General features: G+C 36.5%; 1 long non-coding RNA gene across 1 annotated transcript in view; it reads right to left on the reverse strand.

Moving 5' to 3' along the window:
- Positions 1-19,022: 19,022 nt before the first annotated feature.
- Positions 19,023-21,531, reverse strand: part of LOC129398021 (uncharacterized) — a 35,521-nt gene continuing 33,012 nt past the window's right edge. Inside the window, exon 3 of the long non-coding RNA XR_008625718.2 lies at positions 19,023-21,455. This is a non-coding gene — a long non-coding RNA (uncharacterized LOC129398021). The remainder of the gene's footprint in view (positions 21,456-21,531) is intronic.

The following is a 21,531-nucleotide window of genomic DNA, read 5'->3' on the forward strand; positions in this document are numbered from 1 at the left end:
TCCACCAACAATGCACAAGGGTTGCAATTTCTCCACATCCTCATCAATACTTGCTATTTGGTTTTTGACTTATAACAGCCATCCTAATGTGTGCAAAGTGGTATCTTATTATGGTTTTGATTTGCATCTCCCTAATAATTAGTGATGTTGAGCATGTTTCCATATTCTTCTTGATCATCTGTATATCTTCTTTGAAGAAATATCTGTTCAAATTATTTGACTACTTTTATATTAGGTTTTGTTGTTGTTGTATTAAAGTAAAGGTTGTTTTAATGTATTTACTGGCTGAGGTTGAAAAGTCTTTCTATGTATTCATTAGACATTCAGGTGTTTTCTACTATTAATTTTTTGCTTATACTTTTAGACAACTTTTCAATTGGATTTTTCATCCACTCATCTGTGCATTTCAGATATTATAAATTTAAATTTACAGGTCTTTTTTCAATCCATGGATTAATTTTTTATTCCTTATTACATTCCTGTCCTACAGAAATTTTGAATTTTAATGTAATCAAGTTTATCAATATATTTTGTACAGTTAGTGTTTTAGACATCTCATATAACAAATCCTTCCATAATCTAGTATCATACTGATGATTTCCTATTTATTTCTAAAAAACTTACAACTTTCAAATTAAGTATCTAATTATTTACAATTTTTTCATACAATTTATGAATTATATTTCCAATTATATTTGTTTCCATATGAACAAAATATCTTTTTTCAAAACAGCATTTACTTCCAGCATTTTTTTGTAAATATGTTTATAGAATTTTAAATTTGCTTTGTACACTGTTTTGTATACTGAACTACTAAATACATATGAGTCTATTCTTTATCTATTTAATTCCATTGTTTAATTGCTAATCAATGTGCAACTATAATACCAATAAAATGACTACTGTTTTTTGGTAAGTCTTGATACTTAACAGGGTAAATCATTAATCATTATATTTTTTCAATATCGCTTTGATATTTCATGGCCTTTGCCCTACCACATACATTTTGGAGACTGCATTTCAATTTCTTTTAAAAACCTTATTGAATTTTTGTTATTATTACATTGAACTTATAAATTATTTTGAGAGAGAACAGCCATTTTCTATCATCAAACCATCCTACCTTTAGACATATTACATCCCTATTTAGCTAGGTTTTCTTTTTAATATTTAGGCCTTTTTTATTTTTTAGGACTAAGTTTCATTGGGATATATGAAAAGCAGTATTATTAGACTGTCAAGAAATGAATGACTCCAATAAAAGATACAATGAAAGGTGGTTAATTATAAAGAAACAAATAAAATTAGAATTTTGCCTCCCGAAAGATGTACACAGTTTTACAAAAATTATTTCTAGATAGGCTGGGTGCGGTGGCTCATGCCTGTAATCCCAGCACTTTGGGAGGCCGAGGCCAGCTGATCACGAGGTGAAGGGATTGAGACCATCCTGGCCAACATGGCGAAACCCCGTCTCTACTAAAAAATACAAAAATTAGCTGGGCATGGTGGCACCTGTAGTCCCAGTTACTTGGGAGGCTGAGGCAGGAGAATCGCTTGAACCTGGGAAGCAGAGGGTTCAGTAAGCCAGGATTGTGCCATTGCACTCCAGCCTAGTGACAGAGTGAGACTCCATCCCCAAAAAAAACAAAAAAAAAAAACTAGACAGTATGTTTGCTATTATTAATTTTTTCTTTTAAAAAACTTTATATTCTAACAAGGTAGTCCTAATTTAAGAAATACAATTTATTACTAAGTATGGGTCTTTTGTCCTTCAAACTTTTTGAATTTCTTAATTAGATAGTAAAGTGTGCAGTATAACTTCTTCAATCATTTACCTAAGAGTTTTTCTTTTTTAGTTTTTCTTATTTTATCTATTTCTCTTTATTTATTTCACTGTCCCCAGGGAAATGTTAATAAAAGTGACATTATTAAGAATTTTTTGTTACAAAATGAAATGAATTGTTTCTAGCATTTCATTGATTATGATATTGAATGAGATATAGATAGCACAGAGACAGACAGAGGGCAGGAAGAGAGAATCACTGCAATAAAATTGATCATCTGATTATTTTCTTTTAATGTGAAGATTTATACTAATAAATTTTCTGTTGCTTACAAGTTAGCTTAGTCTTACTAAAATTTTTTTAAATATTCCAGAATTTTTTGTAAATAAGTATGTAGAATTTTGAATTATATCCAGATGATATTAGTCTGTAATTTTCTTTTTATGGCTTGATCACTTGTAGTTTCAAAGTCATATTACACTCAGTAAATGAATTGTAAATCTATGGCTTTATCTATTAGCTAGAGAGTTTGCAAAAGTTAACACTATCGTATTAGTTAGTTCTCACATTGCTATAGAGAACTGCATGAAACTGGGTAATTTATTTAAAAAGAGGTTTAATTGGCTCATGGTTCTTCAGGATGTACCAGAAGCATGGCTGAGGAGGCCTCAGGAAACTTACAATCATGATTGAAGGCAAAGGGAAATCTGGCATGTCCTACATGGCTGGAGCAGGAGGAAGAGAGAATGAAGAGGAAGGTGCTACATACTTTCAAACAACCAGATCTTGTGAGAACTCTCTCAGGAGGCAGCATTAAGGGGATGGTGCTAAACCTTCAGAAATCATCCCCATGATTCAATTACCTCTTACCAGGCCCCACCTCCAACACTGGGGATCACAATTCAACATGAGATTTGGTTGCAGTGGGACCAGAATTACTTACCTAACATTCCCTCTGTCCTCCGGCTTATTTTTCCCCCATCCTGCTGGGGGTTAAAAGGTTGAGCCTTGTGTTTGTCAGACACTGGTGTCCCTCCTGTGAGGATGCAGCCATGAGCTGAGGTGTAAACCTACAAACCCAGGACTCTTGACCCCAGTTGTCACTGCCAGCCTCAGAGAAAGGCATCCAGGTATGCAGGGGAGTGTGCAGAGCCCAGCGGCCCCTAGGAATCAAGGATAAGGCTAAGGTTTTCACCTTGACTGTGATGGCAGGAGGAATAGGTGACCGCCTCCTCCCTCCCTACACAGGACTGATTCTCACTCACTGTCCCTTCAGTCCAGGGCACCGGGGATCAGGAGCCCTGACCTGGGGTCTCCTGACCACCTTGATCCCAAGTAAATGTGAATGGAGGCAGGCAAGAGAGCCTGTCCTCCTCTTTGATTTCCCCGAACCCCACCCATGGCCTCACGATGGTGCTACCTAAGAAAGTCTTCCCCCCATTCCCCGCTAGTGTGGTCAGTGGTCAGCAAATCAGAAAGGATCCAACAGGGGTGTAAATGTGAGATTGTCTTGATTGTACGTGTTTGTGATTTAGCTTTGTATTTAAACAAACAAGGAAATAAACTTGAAAATTATTTATCAACATAAAAATGAAACAAAAATTAAAATATTTATTGCCAGAAAAAAAAAAAGAGATTTGGATGGGGACACAGAGCCAAACCGTAACAATTCCTATCTTTCTTGATCGAAGCTTAACTATAAAAACAACTGGGTTTCAAATTTTGGTTGGAGAAATGTTTAACAACTTATCATTGTCCATTTTAAAATTTTTGAGACAGTATTTTCAATTAATCTTTCAGAAAACTAACCTTTTCAACTAAGCTTTCAAACAGTGACACGGAGTTGTTTATTATGCTCACTTGTAATATTTAGTCTTACTTTACATGTTTTATTTCCCTTTTTATTGTTTATGTTAATTCTGACTTTTCTTTTTTCTTTACTAATATTGAATTCAATTTGTTTATCTTTTATCAATTTGTTGTCTTTTAAAGAACCAACTTTTTAATTTGACGTCTTTATCTATTTGATGATCCTTTTCGGTTATATTTATTTCTATTATTATCTTTGTTATTTTTGATGCTCTTGTTTCAGGGTTACCCACGGTTTGCTTTTCCTAACTCTTTGACACTTTTTGTTAAAGAAACCCAAATGCGAAAAAAAAAAAGACTACATTATCTATCCTCATTATAAAACAAGATGTAACCTCCCACAGTTAGCAAATACACAACAAAGCATTTTTTTCCTCATGTCATTGCCAATGCACAGAAACTCATTTGGAGTTTTTTAGCTCATGAGGTTAAATGTAGTGTGCATTTTCTCATTTGGAGTTTTGTGACGTGTGAGATTAAATGTACTGGGTAGTTTATTAACCAAGTCTTCATCACATTTTACAAACTTAATATAAGATTTTTAAAAATTGTTTTTTTAGTGCTTTCATTAGTGCAGAAACTATAGTTCTGTATTTTTGCACAATCATAGTCTTTACTAGCTATTGTAGTTATTCTGTATACCTAGAAATTCAAAAAAATATTTGGAGTATGGGATTGGAAGTTGGTATGATTTTTTAAAAGTCACCGAGGAAGTTTCATTTGAATATAAATAAAAATATGCAATCAAGTTTCCAAATAATTGTAATCAATATTTTAAAAATAACAAAGAGATAAAAAATGATTTATGTAAAAAAGAATATGAGAAAACAAAATGTTTAAACTCTATGTATCTTAGTGTTTTTTTTTATAGAGGTGTCAGTTTAAAGCCTTTGCAAAATCACATGGTAGGAAAAGCAAAATGAAACAAATTCCTTGTTTATCTTTGTTTAACTCAATGTTTTCCAAATATATTTGCCTATAGAACAAATTTTCTGAAACTATCTCAAAAATGTGTCAGGTAAAACATAGATGCTGCATGGAGCATAGTTTAGAAAACACTGATTTAAATCACTGATCAAGCTTCTTCCTTGCCCTCACTGCTTCTGTCATCTCTAAGAAGACCAAATAAATAACGTCCTTCATTCCCACTGAATATTTGACTAAATTAAGAAATAAGACCAATAGGTATGCAAACTGAATGCAAGAATTAATCAGACGTATCTACCAAATTACAATAATGCTGGAATAAGGCGGGCATCCCTGACATATCAGTAGAACTTGTCCTGGAAAGAAACGGAGACCTGCTGTCTGTGAGCAGACAGAATCCAAAAGAGGATAGAAGGCTGACATTGAGCCAAACACACCCATTTATTCTTCCCAAATATAACATTCAGATAAATCACTCCACCTGCCAGGAAATGGGTTGAACAAATGTGTGGGGAGAGACCATGTGTTATACAAATGGGGCTACTTAAACAAGGAAGAAAATGTTAGAACTAGGGAAGACATTTACAATAGTCCCAGCTTTTAATTTCCTTAACCCATTGGGCCTAATCATTACTCCTGTGTCATCCTGGAGTGTATTTCGGCCTCTCAAGAGAGGGAGCCCATGTTACATAGTCCATAGGACAGTGCTTATTTCTATCCTCCAAGATTTAATACCCGATGGACATCTTAAATGTCACAATTATAAAAGCCCAGGTGATAGACAGACTAAATACCCTGTTTGATCATTACACGTTGCATGTATGTATCAAAATATCACAGGTACCCCATAAATATGTAAAAATACTTATTTTTAATTTTAAAAAGACAAAAACGGGCCTATGGTCAGTCTTAAAAGGTTGCCAAGATCCCAGTTTGCTGCCCACTTAAGGAAGCTCAAAGTCACACACAACAAAACCTCTCCACATGCTGAGTCTGCAAATCCACTGCCTCTTTTATTCTTCTGTTTTCTCAGAAAATATACCAAATGTTTCAGGCTTTGAGAAGTAAAATAAATACTTTCTGTTTTACTTTTTCAATTACTGAACCACAAGAGAAGAAGAAAAAGTACTAAAGGATAAATGTTAAAATGTCAACGTTATTGCTGATAAAGTCTAATTTTGGGGACCGAGCTTCATATGAGATTGAAATGGGCCTTGTGCCTAAGCCCAGAAATGGACAATCTTATGTCTCCAGTCACAGCCAGGTTGGCCCTATGCAGGAGGCCAGACCCTAGAGAAGCATGAGAGAAAGTTCACTTTCTGAAGGTAGACTGATTTCCCAAAAGGAAAGAAGGACAGTGCCAAGCCTGTACGCACAGATTATGCCTCCCAAATTCACCTATTTTGTCATTTTTCCCCAGGCCCCAGGGCCAGAGTGAGTTGGACGAATAGTGTGGAAGGTGTGCGATACTAATGTGACTTCTTTCTATTGGGAAAAAAACATATCAGAAGAGTGAGAAATGTGTTTCTTCTAACAGTTGCTAAATTGTAATGTCAGGATGGCATTATCAGAAAATGTCATAAAAATCATTCAGTCGTATGGCCCTGTTGGCCACAATGCTATTTATCCTTGACATAGCTAGTAATTTTTATTGGTTAGTAATTCTGAGACAAGGTCCAAATAATATGTTTTTGATTATGAGGACAATACTGTTTTTAAAGTTTTAATCCATTATGTGTCAAGTATGGACCTTCACAAAAAGGACACCGTAAGTGTTTTCTGAAAGACTAAAGATGTGGAAATCTCCAGGTCTTCTGCTAAATTTTACTCTCCTGGGGATTCTCTGCTCTGCAACAGCTGGGTTTTGAAACTGAAAGTGCTGGCATTAAAGCCTCAACCCATCAATTATTTGTTATGTGATATCTGGCAAGTTATATAAGCTCCCTGAGCCTTAGTTTCTCTAAATGTAAAAATGGCAATAATACCTACTTTAGAAAGTCACTGTAAGGATATCAAATTATAACACATGCAGTATCTAATCCCAAAGAGGGTCTCAAAAATTGCATTTGTTTCATTTTTCTGCCATTATTAATCTTTCAACTAAATATAAAACATAGCAACACACAGCTGCCTCCCACTGCTCTGAATATGAGTTTACACGCCACACAACACTGAACATTTATTTCACTTCACAATGTCCTAAAGCCCACACACAAAAACAGTGGGGTAAAGAGATCCGATCCAGTGTTTATAACTTTCCCACATTGGACAGTCCATGAAAAATCTTTGCTGCCAGATCTGTATAACTTTGGACATCCCTATCTCACTAATTGCCAAATGAACCAAATATTTTTCTGGGCTAGAGATACCTATGGGTAATTTACATCAACCAACCTTTAAGTGAAACCCACAGGAAGTTAGCAAATAGTAACAAGAGTAAAATAATCCCTATTTATTCTGAAAACCTGTCTGAGGCCTCAGGGCATAAATTTCAAAGAATCAAAAGCAGTTTGTATTTAATAATACAGTGAAGGTGATCTAGTGAAACCAAATGTGAATGTGTAAAACTAGTATCATTTATAAAGATACTCTATAGTAAGTATCTCATATACTATGATATCTGAGAATTTTACCTATATTCCTATATCTTTACCATCTGATTTGTCTTGGTGCTCTCTTTTCTCCTAATTATATAATTAAGTAAAAAAATTATTGAAATAGGGGATCATTCCAAGATGGCCAAATAGGAACAGCTCCAGTCTACAGCTCCCAGCATGAGCGACGCAAAAGACAGGTGATTTCTGCATTTCCAGCTGAGGTACTGGGTTCATCTCATTGGGACTGGTTGGACAGCGGGTGCAGACCATGGAGTGTGAGCTGAAGCAGGGCGGGGCATCGCCTCACCCTGGAGGCACAAGGAGTCAGGGAATACCCTTTCCTAGCCAAGGGAAGCCATGACAGGCGGTACCTGGAAAATGGGGACACTCCCGCCCTAATACTGCGCTTTTCCATTGGTCTTAGCAAACGGCACACCAGGAGATTATATTCTGCGCCTGGCTCAGAGGGTCCCATACCCATGGAGCCTTGCTTGCTGCTAGCAGAGCAGTCCAAGATCGAACTGCAAGACAGCAGCGAGGCTGGGGGAGGGGTGTCCGCCATTGCTGAGGCTTGACTAGGTAAACAAAGCAGACAGGAAGCTCGAACTGAGTGGAGCCCACTGCAGCTCAACAACGCCTACCTGCCTCTGTAGGCTCCACCTCTGGGGGCAGGGCATAGCTGAACAAAAGGCAGCAGAAATTTCTGCAGCTGTCTGTCTGACAGCTTTGAAGAGAGCAGTGGTTCTCCCAGCACGGAGTTTGAGATCTGAGAACAGACAGACTGCCTCCTCAAGTGGGTCCCTGACCCCCGAGTAGCCTAACCAGGAGATAACTCCCAGTCAGTAGCCAACTGACAACTCATACGGCTGGGTGCCCCTCTAAGATGAAGGCTTCCAGAGGAAGGATCAGGCAGCAACATTTGCTGTTCTACAATATTTGCTGTTCTGCAGCCTCTGCTGGTGATACCCAGGCAAACAGAGTATGGAGTGGACCACCAGCAAACTCCAACAGACCTGCGGCTGAGGGTCCCGACTGTTAGAAGGAAAACTAACGAACAGAAAGGAATACCATCAACATTAACAAAAAGGACATCCATACCAAAACCCCATCTGCAGGTCACCATCATCAAAGACCAAAGGTAGATAAAACTACAAAGATGGGGAGAAACCAGAACAAAAAAGCTGAAAATTCTAAAACCCAGAGCACCTCTTCTTCTCCAAAGGATTGCAGCTCATCACCAGCAACAGAACAAAGCTGGACAGAGAAACTTTGACGAGTTGACAGAAGTAGGCTTCAGCAGATCAGTAATAACAAACTTCTCCAAGCTAAAGGAGGATGTTCGAACCCATAGCAAGGAAGCTAAAAACCTTGAAAAAACATTAGAAGAATGGCTAACTAGAATAAACAGCATAGAGAAGACCTTAAATGACCTGATGGAGCTGAAAACCACGGCATGAGAACTACGTGACGCATGCACAAGCTTCAGTAGCCGATTTGATCAAGTGGAAGAAAGGGTATCAGTGATTGAAGATCAAATAAATGAAATGAAGTGAGAAGAGAAGTTTAGAGTAAAAAGAAACAAACAAAGCCTCCAAGAAACATGGGACTATGTGAAAAGACCAAGTCTACATTTCACTGGTGTATCTGAAAGTGATGGAGAGAATGGAACCAAGTTGGAAAACACTCTTCAGGATATTATCCAGGAGAATTTCCCCAATCTAGCAAGGCAGGCCAACATTCAAATTCAGGAAATACAGAGAATGCCACAAAGATACTCCTCAAGAAGAGCAACCCCAAGACACATAATCGTCAGATTCACCAAGGTTGAAATGAAGGAAACAATGTTAAGGGTAGCCAGAGAGAAAGGTCGGGTTACACACAAGGGGAAGCCCATCAGACTAACAGCTGATCTCTTGGTAGAAACTCTACAAGCCAGAAGAGAGTGGGGGCCAATATTCAACATTCTTAAAGAAAAGAATTTTCAACCCAGAATTTCATATCCAGCCAAACTAAGTTTCATGAGTGAAGGAGAAATAAAAACCTTTACAGACAAGCAAATGCCGAGAGATTTCATCACCACCAGGCCTGCCTTACAACAGCTCTTGAAGGAAGCACTAAACATGGAAAGGAACAACCGGTACCAGCCACTGCAAAAACATGCCAAATTGTAAAGACCATCGATGCTGGAAAGAAACTGCATCAACTAACGAGCAAAATAATCAGCTAACATCATAATGACAGGATCAAATTCACACATAACAATATTAACCTTCAATATAAATGGGCTAAATGCCCCAATTAAAAGACACAGACTGGCAAATTTGATAAAGAGTCAAGACCCATCAGTGTGCTGTATTCAGGAGACCCATCTCATGTGCAGAGACACACATAGGCTCAAAATAAAGGGATGGAGGAAGATCTACCAAGCAAATGGAAAACAAAAAAAGGCAGGGGTTGCAATCCTAATCTCTGATAAAACTGACTTTAAGCCAATAGCAATCAAAAGAGACAAAGAAGGCCATTACATATGGTAAAGGGATCAATTCAACAAGAAGAGCTAACTATCCTAAATATATATGCACCCAATACAGGAGCACCCAGATTCATAAAGCAAGTCCTTAGAGACCTACAAAGAGACTTAAACTCTCACACAATAATAATGGGAGACTTTAACACCCCACTGTCAACATTAGACAGATCAACAAGACAGAAAGTTAACAAGCATATCCAGGACTTGAACCCAGCGCCTCACCAAGTGGACCTAATAGACATCTACAGAACTCTCCACCCCAAATCAACAGAATATACATTTTTCTCAGCACCACATCACACTTATTCCAAAATTGACCACATATTTGGAAGTAAAGCACTCCTCAGCAAATGTAAAAGAACAGAAATCATAACAAACTGTCTCTCAGACCACAATGTAATCAAATTAGAACTCAGGATTAAGAAACTCACTCAAAACTGCACAACTACATGGAAACTGAACAACCTGTTCCTGCATGGCTACTGGTTAAATAACAAAATGAAGACAGAAATAAAGGTGTTGTTTGAAACCAACGAGAACAAAGACACAACATACCAGAATCTCTGGGACACATTTAAAGCAGTGTGTAGAGGGAAATTTATAGCACTAAATGCTCACAAAAGAAAGCAGGAAAGATCTAAAATCGACACCCTAACATCACAATTAAAAGAACTAGAGAAGCAAGAGCAAACGCATTCAAAAGCTAACAGAAGGCAAGAAATAACTGAGATCAGAGCAGAACTGAAGGAGATAGAGACACAAAAACCTATTCAAAAAATCAATGAATCCAGGAGCTGGTTTTTTGAAAAGATTAACAAAATAGACAGCTAGCAAGACTAATAAAGAAGAAAACACAGAAGAATCAAATAGACACAATAAAAAATGATAAAGAGGATATCACCACTGATCCCACAGAAATACAAGCTACCATCAGAGAATACTATAAAGAACTCTGTGCAAATAAACTAGAAAATCTACAAGAAATGGATAAATTCCTTGACACATACACCTTCCCAAGACTAAACCAGGAAGAAGTTGAATCTCTGAATAGACCAATGACAGGCTCTGAAATTCAGGCAATAATTAATAGCCTACAACCAAAAAAAGTCCAGGACCAGAAGGATTCACAGTCAAATTCTACCAGAGATACAAAGAGAACCTGGTACCATTCCTTCTGAAACTATTCCAATCAATAGAAAAAGAGAGAATCCTCCCTAACTCATTTTATGAGGCCAGCATCATCCTGATACCAAAGCCTGGCAGAGACACAACAAAAAAAGAGAATTTTAGACCAATATCCCTGATGAACATCGATGCAAAAATCCTCAATAAAATACTGGCAAACCGAATCCAGCAGCACATCAAAAAGCTTATCCACCACGATCAAGTTGGCTTCATCCCTGGGATGCAAGGCTGGTTCAACATACACAAATCAGTAAACGTAATCCATCTTATAAACAGAACCAAAGACAAAAATCACATGATTATCTCAATAGATGCAGAAAAGGCCTTTGAAAAAATTCAACAGCCCTTTGACAAAATTCAACAGCCCTTCATGCTAAAAACTCTCAATAAACTAGGTATTGATGGGACATATCTCAAAATAATAAGAGCTATTTATGACAAACCCACAGCCAATATCATAATGAATGGGCAAAAACTGGAAGCATTCCCTTGGAAAACTGGCACAAGACAAGGATGCCCTCTCTCACCACTCCTTTTTAACATAGTGTTGGAAGTTCCAGCCAGGGCAATCAGGCAGGAGAAGGAAACAAAGGGTATTCAGTTAGGAAAAGTGGAAGTCAAAATGTCCCTGTTTGCAGATGACATGATTGTGTATTTAGAAAACCCCATCGTCTCAGCCCAAAATCTCCTTAAGCTGAGAAGCAACTTCAGCAAAGTCTCAGGATACAAAATCAATGTGCAAAAATCACAAGCATTCCTATACACCAATAACAGACAGAGAGCCAAATCATGAGTGAACTCCCATTCACAATTGCTTCAAAGAGAATAAAATACCTAGGAATCCAACTTACAAGGGATGTGAAGGACCTGTTCAGAGAGAACTACAAACCACTGCTGAACGAAATAAAAGAGGACACAAACAAATGGCAGAACATTCCATGCTCATGGGTAGGAAGAATCAATATCGTGAAAATGGCCATATTGCCCAAGGTAATTTATAGATTCAATGCCATCCCCATCAAGCTACCAATGACTTTCTTCACAGAATTGGAAAAAACTACTTTAAAGTTCATTTGGAACCAAAAAAGAGCCCGCAAGGCCAAGTCAATCCTAAGCCAAAAGAACAAAGCTGGAGGCATCACGCTACCTGACTTCAAACTATATCACAAGGCTACAGTAACCAAAACAGCATGGTACTGGTACCAAAATAGAGACATAGACCAATGGAACAGAACAGAGCCCTCAGAAATAATACCACATATCTACAACCATCTGATCTTTGACAAACCTGACAAAAACAAGAAATGGGGAAAGGATTCTCTATTCAATAAATGGTGCTGGGAATACTGGCTAGCCATATGTAGAAAGCTGAAACTGGATCCCTTCCTTACACCTTGTACAAAAATTAATTCAAGGTGGATTAAAGACTTAAATGTTAGACCTAAAACCATAAAAACCCTAGAAGAAAACCTAGCAATACCATTCAGGATATAGGCATGGGCAAGGACTTCATGTCTAAAACACCAAAAGCAATGGCAACAAAAGTCAAAATTGACAAATGTGATCTAATTAAACTAAAGAGCTTCTGCACAGCAAAAGAAACTACCATCAGAGTGAACAGGCAACCTATAAAATGGGAGAAAATCTTTGCAATCTACCCATCTGATAAGGGGCTAATATCCAGAATCTACAAAGAAATTAAACAAATTTACAAGAAAAAATCAAACAACCCCAACAAAAAGTGGGTGAAGGATATGAACAGACACTTCTCAAAAGAAGATATTTATGCAGCCAAAAGACACATGAAGAAATGCTCATCATCACTGGATATCAGAGAAAAGCAAATTAAAACCACAATGAGATACCATCTCACACCAGTTAGAATAGCAATCGTTAAAAAGTCAGGAAACAACAGGTGCTGGAGAGGATGTGGAGAAATAGGAATACTTTTACACTGTTGGTGGGAGTGTAAACTAGTTCAACCATTGTGGAAGACAGTGTGGCAATTCCTCAAGGATCTAGAACTAGAAATACCATTTGACACAGCAATCCCATTACTGGGTATATATCCAAAGGATTATAGATCATGCTACTATAAAGACATATGCACATGTATGTTTATTGTGGCACTATTCACAATAGCAAAAACTTGGAACCAACCCAAATGTCCATCAATGATAGACTGGATTAAGAAAATGTGGCACATATACACCATGGAATGCTATGCAGCCATATAAAAGGATGAGTTCATGTCCTTTGCAGGGACATGGATGAAGCTGGAAACCATCATTCTGAGCAAACTATCACAAGGACAGAAAACCAGACACCGCATGTTCTCATTCATAGGTGGCAATTGAACAGTGAGAACACTTAGACACAGCCTGGGGAACATCACACACAGGGGCCTGTTGTGGGGTTGGGGAAGGGATAGCATTAGGAGAAATACCTAATGTAAATGACAAATTAATGGGTACAGCACACCAACATGGCACATGTATACATATGTAACAAACCTGCACATTGTGCACATGTACCCTAGAACTTAAAGTATAATCTTAAAAAATTATTAAAATGTAGCGTATCTCCTGTTAAACCTTTGCATTCATTTTCTCCATCTAATTATCTGCTTCTATACCCAGTGGTTTGTCCTTTCTTTACTTCCCATTAAATTTTGCATCAGGTCCTGTATTTTAACTCTACACAATCACTCTATTTTGGTTGCCTTCAAGGATCTAAGATTTTGTCTTGCAAACTCTCTCAGTTGTGTCATAATACAGAACAGGACTTTGGCCACAGACATGATCAGGGCTTCAGCCCCAGCTGTGCTCACAATCTCTGCGGTCTTCAATTTGCTGTCCTTAAACTAGGAACCACAAGTCCCACAGGGATTGTTGTAAGATTTAGCAAGATAATAAATATAAAGTTATTTTTACTGTATCTGATACGTTAGTACTTAATCAATGTTAACCTATATATACACATATATGTCTGTATGTATATATACATATATGTCTGTATGTGTATATATATACATATATATACACATATATATGGAAAAATAGTTGAAATATGAAATGTGATTAAAATAGCATCAAGAGAAACAGTATCTCATGATGATTAGGTTGTAACTGTGGAACCAGACTGCCAGGGCCGAATCTGCTCTTTGGCTATTTGAGTGACTTCGTTCAAGTAAGTTAATTTCTCAGCATATCCATTGCCTGATCTATAAAAAGGAGTATTTATAGTGACCAACTCATAGATTTGTTGTAAGGATTTAGAAAAATACTTTGCACACAATAGCATTTAATAAGCATTTTCAAATAATTCCTTTCATGGAAAGAAAATGTGAATATGTGTTATCATTATACAACTGAGGACAGTTTTCATTTATGATTTATAATTCAGAATTACATATAAAATTCAGCAAATACCACATTGCTAAACTTGAATACTGTAATAATATATTTTTAAAGAATTTCAGCATTATCTCAGGGTTCACAAGCTTATAAGTAAAAAAGGTATCAACATTTGAAAGCTGTCATAAAATAATACCTGTAATACCTGTAATGCATGCTTTAAAGTATGTCTTCCTCTCAAGAGAGTGCTTGAAAAAGATTAGGGGGAAGTATCCCTAGATTTAACTGTACATCTATAAAACATTTTCTCTGTTTAAGGATGAAATAGTAGGCCCAGTCCATAAAGTCCTCATTTAATATTTGTTTTTTATGTATAAAGAGATAAAAAGGCATTGTTAGGCTATGTCATTGGTATTTAGAATTTTACATTTAGGGTCAGACAAGAACTATAGATAGTTGAGAGAAACAACATGATTACAAACTTGTTAACTCCAACTACCCCATCAACATACACACGCACACACAGACATGCTCATACAATGTGTTCTCTCATTTTGCACTTGTATTTGAATGGGAAGAGATTAAGAAGTAAAGTGTAGAACATCACACAATAGAAATTAAATGTGAGCCACAAATGCAACACATATATATGTATATTTTTAATTTTCTATTGGCCACATTACAAAAGCAAAAATAAACAGGTGAAATTCATTTTAATATTCTATTTTATTGAACACAACAAATCAAAAATCAAAAAATAATATCAAAAATATTATTTTGATATTTAATCATAGTTAATAAATGTTTTACATTTATCTAATTCATTAAATAAATTTATTATACTATTTAAATCATTATTAAATAAAACTAATGATAAAGTATTTTATATTCTTTGTTTCATATGAAGTCTTCAAAATCCAGAGTGTATTTCACACTTAGAGCCCATTTCAATTAGAATTAGCTACACTTCCTGTGCTCAATAGCCACCTGTAGCTAGCAGCTGCCAAGTTGGATGGCACAGGTTAGAATAAGTGTTTCTGCTTCTTCCATGGGTCAGAAAGAAATTCCACGGAGTTTTTAAAATTACTCTCCCAACTCTCATAAATTCTATTGGTGGTTACAAACCTCCAGTGCCAGAACTGGAAGAAAATATGTATACCTGAAAAATGCCAGATCTGACATATTTAAAGAGAGTGCAACGCCCAACAGGATTATAGAAAATGAATAAAAGATTTATGAGGTAATTTTCAGAAATGCTTAAAGGTAGACAAGGACAAAGTTTCAGAATGTAACAGTTTCCACTAATGCTTCCCAACGGCCTAGACTACATTTCATGAGATGTACTTAAGATCCATATATCCATTAGCCTTTCAGTGTCACTGCTAATATTTCATAAACTTCAATATCTCATTCTCTATTATTATTTAATATTTTTTATCATTTGCAAGCCTACAATGTAACTTACAGACCTAGGAATCAGTACAATCAGCTCTGCTGCCAACAAAGCAGAGAAAACAATACCTTTCATGTGGTTTCCTTTGAGTTTTAAAATAAGAGCAAGTTAGAATTTCTTCGCTCTGAAAAGTTTGCTCATCTTTCCAAAAAAAAAAAAAATTTGCTTATTAACTAATTATTTTAGGTTCCACAATGCTTTCTCCATGATACTTTATTCCCTTTTATACCGAGGCACATGCCTGGAATCTTTCTTAGTTAGCTGAGCTTGATAGGGTAGAAATTTCATACACCTTTGATTAACTCTTATGTGTAAACCAAGGACAGAACCAGACCTATGGAATCTTCAGAAGATTCTTCTGGAACTCATATCTCCCCTGAAAGGCAAAATGCACAGCAAGCCTTAAGCCTACACTCTGAACATTGAACTTAAAGATAACTTTTTTTAACATCGACACAGTCTTTAGAAAACTCATCTACCCTTATAAAATCACATAATACCCAATGTTGATGAATCAACAAATATATTTCTATAGTGCAGGTCTTTCTTCTAAACTCTACAACTCAGTAACCTGCTGACTCTCTGGCATATTTCTCCCAGGCATCTCTATGTTACGGGCACCTACTATCCCAGTTGTCCAGGAACTGCCTCAGTTTAGTCACTGAAATTCCTGCATTCTGGGAAATCCTTCAGGTCCAGGAAACTGAGACAGCTGGTAACTCTTAACATGCTCCACCTTAACTGTATCATATTTGTCTCAAATTTACTCTTATCTTAAATTTCTAAATCTTTGGCGGTCACAAAATTCACATAGACATATATGTTGTGAAAGCAACCTTAGTCTTTTCCCTCCTACTTGCAATTACTATTTTCTTTATTCAAGGAATATTTATTGTCAATTTTGTCAAAGATCAGATGGCTACTGGTGTGCAGATTCATTTCTAGGTTCCTTGTTCTGTTCTGTTGGTCTATGTGTCTGCTGTTGTACCAGTTCCATGCTGTTTTGGTTACTGTAGCCATATAAAGTATTTTGAAGTTGGGTAATGTGATGCCTCCAGATTTGCTCTTTTTGCAGTGGGGAAAGGACTCTTTATTCAATAAATGTTGCTGGGATACCTGGCTAGCCATACACAGAAGAATGAAATTGGCCTCTTTTACCATATACAAAAATTAACCCAGGATGGATTAAATATTTAAATATGAGACCTCAAACTATAAGAATCCTAGAAGAAAATCTAGAAAATACCATTTAGACATTGGCCTTGTAAAAGAATTTATGACCAAGTCCTTAAAAGCATTTGCAACAAAACAATTAATGAGTGCAACCTAATTAAACTAAAGCGCTTCTGCACATTAACAAACTATCAACAGAGTAAACAGAAAACCTATAGAATAGGGGAATATATTCACAAACTATGCATCCAACAAAGATCTAATATCCAGAATCCATAAGGAACTTAAGCAAATGAACAACCAAAACCAACTAACTCCATTAAAAAGTGGGCTTAAATATATGAATAGATTCTTCTCAAAAGAAGACACACAAGTGGCCAACGAACATACGAAAAATGCTCTATATCACTAATCATCAGATAAATGCAAATCAAAAGCACAATGAGATATCATCTCACAACAGTCAGGTGGTTATTATTATTATACCAAAAAGACATATGTGCTCATATGTTCATCATAGCACTATTCACAATAGCAAAGACATGGAATTTACCTAGGTGCCATCAATGGTGGACTGGATAAATAAAATGTGGTACATATACACCATGGAATACTACGCAGCCATAAAAAAGAACAAAATTGGGACAGGCGCGGTGACTCACGCCTGTAGTCCCAGCACTTTGGGAGGCCGAGGTGGGCAGATCATGAGGTCAGGAGATCGAGATCATCCTGGCTAACACGGTGAAACCCCGTCTCTACTAAAAATACTGAAAATTAGCTGGGGGTGGTGGCAGGTGCCTGTAGTCCCAGCTACTCAGGAGGCTGAGGCAGGAGAATGGCGTGAACCTGGGAGGTGGAGCTTGCAGTGAACTGAGATTGCGCCACTGCACTCCAGCCTGGGCGACAGAGCAAGACTCTGTCTCAATAAATAAATGAATAAATAAATAAATAAATAAATAAATAAATAAATAAATAAAATAAAAAAGAACAAAATCATGCCCTTTGCAGCAACATGGATGTAGCTAGCTGCCATCATTTTAAGTGAATTAATGCAGGAAGAGAAAACCAAATACCCTTTATTCTCACTTATAAGTGGGAGCTAAACATTGGTTATTCACAGACATAAAGATGGCAACAGTAGACACTGAGGACTACTAGAAGGGGGATAAAGGGGGAGGGCAAGGATTGAAAAACAAACTGATGGGTACTATGCTCACTTCCTGGGTGACATGCTCAATTTTACCCCAAATCTCAACATCATGCAATATACTCATGTAACAAACCTAAACATGTACCCTCTGAATCTAAAATAAAACTTGAAATTATTTTTTTTAAGTACATTTTATTGACTATCAATTACGGATTTATCAGTTAGAAAAGATTTCAAAAAATCCATTTTTGTTGAGTTTACATTTCATTGTAGAAAGACAGAATATAAATAGAAAAATAAAATAATATATAACTTTTCATAAATAGTGATGTAAAAATAAAATAAAACAGAATAAGAGGAATAGGAAGTGCAGTACCTGTGTGTAGAAACTACTGACAGTACCAGCAATAACAAGTTATGCACTTTTTCCATTAAATTTCTGATTCATGGGAGCCAACCCCAATGCTAGATTCAAGGTGACACTTATTTGTCTTAGTCAGTGATGATAAACTCAAACCGCCTTGCCAAAGGCAATGTATCTCAGGCTAGAACCAATTAACTGAAACGTTTGTCTGGCAATTGAGTTGCATTCAGATCTGAACACATGGCCTAAATTGACCCAATCAGTCTCAAGAATTTTGATAAAGTTTAGATATTTGTCCCTGCCCAAATCTCATGTTGAATTGTAAATCCTACTGCTGGAGTTGGGACCTGGAACAGGTGTTTGGATCATGGAAGCAGATCCCTCATGGCTTGGTGCCGTCTTTGTGATAGTGAGTTCTCACGATATCTGGTCATTTAAAAGTGTGTGGCATCTCCCCCCACCTCTCTCTCTTGCTCTCATTCTTGCCAAGTGATGTGCGTGCTCCTCCTCTGCCTTCTGTCATGAATGGAAGCTTCCTGAGGCCTCCCCAGAAACAGATGCTGCTATGACATCTGTACCTTCAAAACCAGGAGCCAATTAAACGTCTTTTCTTTATAAATTATTATTTCAGGTATTTCTTTGTATTCATTGAAAGAATGACCTAATACAGATTTACATTCCAATATTGTGTGAGAGGTATCCTTTCTTTTTCATTAGATTTCAACATGTAAACTCATTGTCCAGCTGCTATTGGTAGCCGTTTTTTTTGTTCAAGAAAGAAACCAGAGCTACGTAAAGAGTCAAGAAACAGAGCCAGAGACAAATCTACAACTGGTAGGCCACTATTTATTTTTTTTACTTTCCATTAGGTGACATAAAATATGGACTCACGATTAAAGCCAGTTGACTTTTGGATTCTGTTATTAGCTACATATGTGGTACAGACCTTTTTACCTCAATAAATATCAATGTACTATTTCTTCTATTCAGAATGTATTTCTTTCTTTCTTTACTTGGATGACTGCAAGAGCCAGCGTATTTTAAAGTTGTTGTTTTTTTTTTTTTTTTTACTAAACCACTTCAGCCTGTGTTAGCTATTCCTCTGCTTCAATAGTACCACAACATAAAACTTATCACACATTGCAGGTGTATGTTTATGTCAATTGTATTATGTCTAAATTGGAGGAAAGCAATTAAATTATGACTAAGAAGCTTCCTCTCTTAAACATTCTCTTATTCAGTTATACAATTGTATATTAAACTCTAAAAATTGATAGATAATGCCTCCACCATAGTCCTGTTCTATAAATATTAGCTATGTTATTGTACACAAAGGAAAGGTAAAATTTAACCTTGCTTTAGAGTTTCCACTTATTTATTTTGAAAACTAAATATAAGACCTAATTTTTCTAGTGAATATGACAGATTTCTGTTTACTAAATTATTTTCTTGTGACATGAATTTGAAAAATAAGTTAAGATACTTTTATTTCTTTTTAGGGAAATACGTAAGTTTCAAAATTTTAACAATGTATATTTAAATATAAATGCTTTCTCTCACCAAAACGTAAAGTTTTAAGTCAACTTAAAAATATTCCTGGGCTGGGTGTGGTGGCTCACACCTATAATCCCAGTGCTTTGGGAGGCTGAGGCGGGAAGATTGCTTGAATCCAGGAATTTGAGACCAGCCTAGCAAACATGGTCAAACCCCATCTCTACAAAAAACTAGCCAGGCATGGTGGCCAAGGCTGCAGTGAACTGTGACTGTGTCACTAAGCTCTAGCCTGGGCAAGAGTCAGACCCTGTCCCCTCACATCAAAAAATTATTCACCACAATTATTTCTTTTTCAGGTACTGACATTTCTTCTAAGTCACATTGATAAGCAAAATCGATTGCACAATACAAGTTTTTTGTATGTGTGAAAGATATCCCCCAAAATATATTTTCCCCTTTTCATATAATTTGGATACAAGATGACTCACAGCTAAACCAAATTCTTTGTTTCCCCACCAAGAATTTATCTTTAAAACTCTGCTGTGTTCTCAAATTCACACTGAAACTTACATGAGAAACCAACCAGAAAATGAGAAACCTATGCAATTTTTTTTTTTTCCTGGAAAGTGCCAGTAAAAAACAGATTCCACAGTTTTCTAATGATAAAAACAAAAATAAGAGAAAGAGGTCATGTAATTTGTGAAGTAAACATCTTATACTCTTTGAAACGAAATTTCAGCTGCAGCATTAAAATCTAGTTGTCCCTCTAAAGAAGCATACCTTTAGAAAGGTTCAATAAATGGTGCTTGGAAAACTAAATATTCATACGCAGAAGAATGAAACTAGATTCCTATCTCTCACCATATACAAAAATCAAACATAATAGATTAAAGTCTTAAATATAAGACTTCAAACTATGAAACTGCTAAAGGAAAACTTTGGAGAAACTCTCCAGGACATTGAACTGGCAAAGATTTCTTGAGGAATACCCAAAAAGCACATGCAGCTAAAGCAGAAATGAACAAATGGGATCACATCAAGTTTAAAAGTTTCTGCACAGCTAAGGGAAAAAAAATCAACAAAGTGAAACAACAGTCCATGGAATGAGAGAAAATATTTGCAATCTGTCTTACAAGGGATTAATAACCAGAATATATTAAAAGCTCAAACGACTCTGTAGGAAAAAATCTAGTAATCTGATTTAAAAACGGGCAAAATATCTGTATAGACATTTCTCAAAAGAAGACATGCAAGTACAAAACAAGTATATGAAAAGGTACTCAACATCATTGATCATCAGAGAAATTCAAATCAAAACTACTTTGAAGGCTGGGTGCTGTGGCTGTTTTCTGTAATCCCAGTGCTTTGGGAAGCCGAGATGGGTAGATCACCTGAATTCAGGAGTTCAAGACAGCCTGAGAAACATGATGAAACCCTCTCTCTACAAAAAATACAAAAATTAGCCTGTACATACCTGTAGTCCTAGCTACTCGGGAACCTGAAGCAGGAGAATCACTTGAGCCAGGGAAGGTTAAGACCGCAGTGAGCCGGGGCCACGCTGCTGCACTCCAACCTGGGCAACAGAGGGAGAGTCTATCTTAAAAAATAAATAAATAAATAAAAATCACTACAATGAGATATCATCTCAC

The sequence above is a fragment of the Pan paniscus genome, chromosome 5, assembly GCF_029289425.2.
Source record: "Pan paniscus chromosome 5, NHGRI_mPanPan1-v2.0_pri, whole genome shotgun sequence".
Taxonomy (NCBI): Eukaryota; Metazoa; Chordata; class Mammalia; order Primates; family Hominidae; genus Pan; species Pan paniscus.